Here is a 6,843-nt window from a genome sequence, read left to right on the forward strand (position 1 = left end):
GAATATCAACTTAATTATAGGAGTTTACTGTAACAAAATAGCCTACTACACCTTCAGACAAAAAAACTAGTTACAAATTATATATAACCATTAGCACAAAGTATAGAGATTTGTTCAAAATATCAAAAAATAGTTCCAACCATCATTTAGTAGTCTCCCTTTGTTATAGAATACAACCAATAGTGAGAAACGATGTAAATAAGTGTACAAATAGCCATGCCATGCCACATTTTTTTGCACTAATTATACAACTAAGGACTTCTTATTTCCCTTGTTTAAATTAATAATGCAACTATACTTTAAGAGTTTATGTAGCTTGAAAAGCATAAATTTCATTGATGACATTTTAAAATTCAATACTCAATGAGATGTCTGAAATTAAAATTCAAAATATGTACTAAAAAATAAAGAACTAGATTCCCACAAATATTGAGACATTAGATATTTGTTAATATAAGAAAAGAATCAAGTCACCTAGATCGATTCCATCAATATTTGGTGAGTTCGATGCAGCAAGGATGGTTACATCTTTAAAGTGCACATTTCTACATTCACCATAAATGCTATTGAAATTAAAATATTATAATGATAGTTGAGGAAAAAAATTATCAAACAAACAATAAGAGTATACATAGAGATTGGTGAATAGCATATGCTAGTAATGAAAAGGTTTCACAAGCATACAAAAACTATCCACAATACCAACTAACTAACTTGAATGCAAACCTATAGTAAACTAGATGTATATTCTAGAATGGTGAATTTAGGAATGTTAGATTCAAGATGAGGAAATCAATTGAGTCTACCACCTCAACAAGGTGAAGGTGGGTGTAACCTAGAGTATGATTATGGTACCAAATCCACCAATAGATCCCTACCCATCAATAGTACCATTGTCACTAGTGAAAATGAGTGTGTGAAGCAAAATATTAGAAGTATAATAAACTAACCAAACACATATAAAAGCTTTGAACTAATGGCCTCCACAACCATCTAATAACAACACCTTTTGATAGTTAACTGCTCATTGTAAGCAATAGGGTAGATGGATTTAGGTTTTGTGATTCCTTGGCTATAATGTTTTGAAAAATATCTATCTCCTTTTCATCAACACTTATTGTAAGAAAGTAAAGGTGTATAGGAATTCTTTCTACACTAATGTTGATAGGAATATTATATAGATTTCATTTTATCTATTACATAGACTTGAAGAAACATGAATGGGGAAAACATCAAAACCCTCTTGGAAGAGAAACACACTCTACAATACTTACATAATGTATTATCAAATCCTACAACAGACCACATCACATTTGCAATACAAATTCTTACAAGAGTCTTCACCTTAACTAAATCATGGGGGAATTTTGATAACATTCTATTGAAATACAAACTTCCAAAACAAACCCATGAAAATTATAATAACAATCACCATAAATATCAAAATTATCTTGAGTGCCACCTTGACCCTATCTCCATATAACATGGTCCTCAAAATAGTCACTTAGAACCTATCATAAAAGAAATCTATCCTTGGCTCTTTATCACATGCAATACTAAGACACCAATTTTTAACACTTATAACCAATGTGCTCCATTAAACTGCCTATTGTAGGTAGTTTCAACAGTAAATTGAGCTATTCTCTTCAATCAACTATAGATTCTAAACATTCAACTATCAAAGCCATTCCATTATGAAAAAACCAAATAGTTCATTGACCACCTTATTCTAGTTCATTTCATAGCCAACTAGCTAACCACAAAACCATCTTATTTTCAATCCTAACTATCATACAAAGACCAAAAGACACCCCATCTATGCTAATTCAATGTTGACAGACTATCACTCAATCAAAATTAAGACATTACAAGAACTATGCAATTGCCTATGAAATCAGCTGATTATAGCCACCTACTTCTAAAGATAACAATACATTTTTATTTTAATGGACTAGAAAACACAAAAAACACAAGGCTTGGTTTGTATCAATCAAGCCTACATCAACATGAATTCTTCATATTTTACATTTATTCCTTATAATGAAAAGATTCATTATGCAACAATCCCTTTTAATTTTTTCTCAAACTCATTTATCTTAACTGAAATGCAAGATTTTTTATGGAAAAGAAATCCACATGTCACCTTAGGACTTTTAACTAAGCTTATCTCTATTATGTAGAAGATTGATGATTACTATATTACATGAATGAGAAATACAATAAAAGTTGAAAATAAAAAAGAAACAAGGGAAGTTTGAGCTTTCTTAGAGTGGTTTTGACCTATGCTTCTTAAATAAAACACACTCACCTCCCTCTTATTGGGAGCCATCTTAATGCAAAAGAAAAAATCAACTTACCAGAACTTAAAGTTCTCTTTTTTGATATTAGATTTTAGAAAAAAGGCACTAATGAAAGTGGAAGTATATTGTAAGTCTATACAATTGAGTTTCATAGATAGAATCCAAGGCTCTCTTGTTTTTCCACTAGATTATAGAGAAAAGGCTCCAATTAAAGTGGAAGTATATTGTAAGTCTATACAATTGAGATTAAGAAAACTACACTATCTGAAATGAAGGACCTTATAATCATTTTTTACAAATTAAAAATTGATGATGCATACCCACAATGGGCTTCTATAGGCATGTAATTTTCCAACATCTAGCCTACAATTTATATAGGTGAATTTATACTTTTGGGACTAAGTCTATGGTCACCATTGAGGCGTGTTATGTGTGAAATTGCAATATTGCAGAGGAATTAAATGTAACTACAATTTACAATTAATGGGACTCTATGAGAAGCTAACAACATGTTGTAAGAGGTAAAGATTCCTACATTTGGAAATCATGTCAAACAACACAATTTTATCTAGTCCTAAATGCAAAAACAAGATCTGTGCACTAGCAACAGTCTGGCACCCATACATGTTCTCTAATACTACCCAACATAGTTACCGACTAGAGCTAAAGCCTAAATTTGGTTTAGGGCTAGGACATTTTGAATTAGCTAGATTTCTCATTCTATATCCAAAAAAAAATAATTCAAAAAAATTAAGTATTACTGATTTAATTTTTTCTACATTGCCAATCCTTTTTACCACCCAAACAAATCAATGTTTTTGAACTTGGCAACCTATGTCACAAGGCTTAAGTTCAAGTTTGTGTTGAACGACAATAAAATTTAGGTAACATTCAACTGAGGGAGGAAAATCAAAAATAGTTGCAAGAAACTTTGACTAATATAAATCAATAAATTAACAAAATTACAAAAACATATTTACCATAATATTTATATTTAGTGAAAATTATGCACGTAATTTTTTTACTGATATAACATACATAGGGTGATGTGATGGAGGAAGGATGGTTACATATTTAATGTGCACATTGTTGCATTCACCATAAATGCCATTCAAATTTCAATATTATAATAATAGTTGATGAAACAAATTATCAAACAGACAACAAGAGTCTACAAAGAGATTGGTGAATAACATATGCTAGTAATGAAAAGGTTTTACAAGCATACATAAACCATCCATTATACAAAAAAACTAACTTGAATGAAATTTTTTAGTACACTAGATGTATATTCTAGAATGGTAAATTTATGAATGTTAGATGGCTCCTCAACAAGGTGAAGGCGAGTGTAACCTAGAGTATGATTATGGTGCCAATCCCACTAAATAGATCCCTACTCATCAATAGTACCATTGTCACCGGTGAAAATGAATATGCAAAGAAAAATATTAGAAGTGTAATAAAATAACCAAATGCATATAAAAACTTTGAACTAATGGTCTCCACAACCATCTAATAGAAGCACCTTTTGATAGTTGGCTGCTCATTCTAAGCAAGAGGGTAGATGGATTTGAGTTTTTCCATTCCTTGGTATGTTAGTTTGAGCTTCACTTGGTTTTGAGAATACTATAATATTCTCTACTTAACAAGGCCAACCACATAATGGTGGAAGCTCATCTAGCCTCACCCCCCTCCTCCTAAAATCAACCTAAATTACCCATTAATATCATCTAATTAAATATTTCATTCATTCATTCATCCATTTATGAATTATAACATTTAATCAACATAATGACATAACATTCATTAATATGATATTAAATTCATTAATATAGAATACTAATCAAGAATTCATTACCACATAAAAATATTCATTAACATAAAATAAAAATCAATATTAATACACAACATTCATAGATAATTACTTAAAACAAAGTTCTTTCATTATTCAACAATGTTTATGAAAGACCACTTTTAAACATCATTTCTTCTTTTTGCTTTACTTAGATCTGTTAAGTAAAAGGCTGATAGGAGCATCAATATCTTCCTCATTGTCCTCCTCTTTTCGCATAGGTAATGTAAAATTATTATGGCTCCTCCTCTTTGGAGAAGCAAGAGGCTGCTGCACTAAAGGGGATTCTATTGCAAGAACAAGTAAATGGGTTAAATTGGCATTTTCTTTTCCTTTTTTTAACTATTACAAGTATATAATTAAGTACTAGTACAACATGACATGCATTTTACTTAGCTAACAATGCCACATCATGTACATTAACATTTTGATCCACTGCCATGTCAACATGTTGAACACTTGGAACATGCCCCACTCCTTCACCATGACGTTCAACATGCTCTAAAATATTCAAAAAAAGGATACACATAAAATTGCAATTAAAGATTTTAAATTGTATTTACAATTGTATAATTAATTTTCAATAGAAAATTAATACCTCCACCACTATAATGCACATTATGGCCTTCATCATGAGCAAGTTCTATTATAGGATATGAAGGCTACAATAAAATGTTATGCTCATTGTTATGTAGTCAACCTATGTTCAAAACTAACACCAAAAGGGAATTTTCTCAACTATTCAATTTCATTTACTTTTCATCTAACCAATTTGCCTATGACTCATTTGGTGCACCAGATTCTTGGGCAAGGCTTTCAAATTCTTGGCATAGGCATGCAGCCAACAATTTTTAGCCTTCCTTCAAGGCAATTTTTCTATCTTCATCCATGAACTTCACATTGAATTCTGTGCCCTGTATTTTTTGCTTAATATCGTCATTTTTTCATGTATGGTTTCATTAAATGAATTTTTTTGTAACATTATATATACATAACTCATTTTGGACTGATAATCCCTTTTTTTTTTGTAGGTAATAATGCTTTCTTTGATCATCTTTCTGATATGACATTGAGGCTATTTGGATCCACCATTCATAAAAGGTACATAATTTCATATCTTTGCTACATAGTTTTTCCTTTCTTCCATTTATTGTACTATATTAAAGTTATTGATCTAAGAATGTAATTTTTTTTTCTTAAAGGTGGAATTTATAGACTTCTAAATTAAAAAAATTACCTAATTACATCTTTTGAAGACCTATTTGGAATTTTTTTTGAGACCGCCCTACTTCTAAAAAGAGCATCAAGGCATATAAAAGACTATGAGGGATCAATATAGAAAGGGTCTTAAGGAGAACCCAAAGTACGATCGTCCTCCTATGATTCCACCAATGGAGTGGAACAAAGTAATAGAAGATGGAAAGGAGAAAAGGCTATGTGAAAATAGAGTAAATTATATATATATATATATATATATATATATATGAAATTTAATTGTTGCTACTTACAAGTTGAGACTAAAGATTCATATAGCCACCAGAGCCAACTTTGTGTTGGCCAACCTTTTCTAGTCTTGCTTTTGTAGGCAGATGTGTCTTGTGATCTATCAATGGTTTGAAACATGTTAGATTATATATTTACAAAGATCACTAATTAGTGCATGATTACAATGTAATTGATACCATCATTAAATACCTTCTTTTTCCCTATACTGGTTCATTTACTCTATTTTCACATAACCTTTTTTCCTTTCCATCTTCTATTACTTTGTTCCACTCCATCAGTGGAATCATAGGAGGATGACCGTACTTTGGGTTCTCCTTAAGACCCCTTCTATATTGATCCCTCATAGTCTTTATATGCCTTGATGCTCTTTTTAGAAGTAGGGCGGTGTCAAAAAAAAAATCCAAATAGGTCTTCAAAAGATGTAATTAGCTAATTTTTTAAATTTAGAAGTCTATAAATTCCACCTTTAAAAAAAATTACATTCTTAGATCAATAACTTTAATATAGAACAATAAATGGAAGAAAAGAAAAACTATGTCGCAATGATATGAAATTAAGTACCTTTTATGAATGGAGGATCCAAATAGCCTCAATGTCATATCAGAAAGATGATCAAAGAAAGCATTATTACCTACAAAAACATAAAGGGATTATGAGTCCAAAATGAGTTATGTATAAGTAAATTAAATTTATACTTTAAATAATAACAATTTTAAAACACCTAGAAGCTTTCGTAATTTTAATTAAAACACAGTTTTCTTGTTCAACAATGATGTCCCTACAAATGAACTAGTTTAGCCATACATACTACTCCAAGAAATGGATCAGCTTTAGTAATACTGGTCTCTGTTGTTCTATCAATTGAAGGTTTATCTATTAGTGCAAAAAATAGGTAAATGAGTACAAAATCCACCCAAAAAAAAACAATGCAACATTAGGACATTACAAAATATAGCAAAACAAAGTTTTACCAGTTATAGTGGGCATAGACAATGATGTTTCCATGCTCCTTGTTGCTGACAATACACAAAGCAATATTGGACTGCCAACCAAAGGAGGTGTCTGCACTTCATCATGAGCTGAAGAATAAAATATTGTTAGGAAAGAAATTTGCAATGGATAAAGATCAAATGGGATACTAGCTAGAAGCATCCAAAAAAACTGTTAAGTGTTATAATGTTGATG

This window comes from Cupressus sempervirens, chromosome 11, assembly GCF_028749045.1.
Source record: "Cupressus sempervirens isolate cs-2001-9-10 chromosome 11, ASM2874904v1, whole genome shotgun sequence".
Classification (NCBI taxonomy): domain Eukaryota; kingdom Viridiplantae; phylum Streptophyta; class Pinopsida; order Cupressales; family Cupressaceae; genus Cupressus; species Cupressus sempervirens.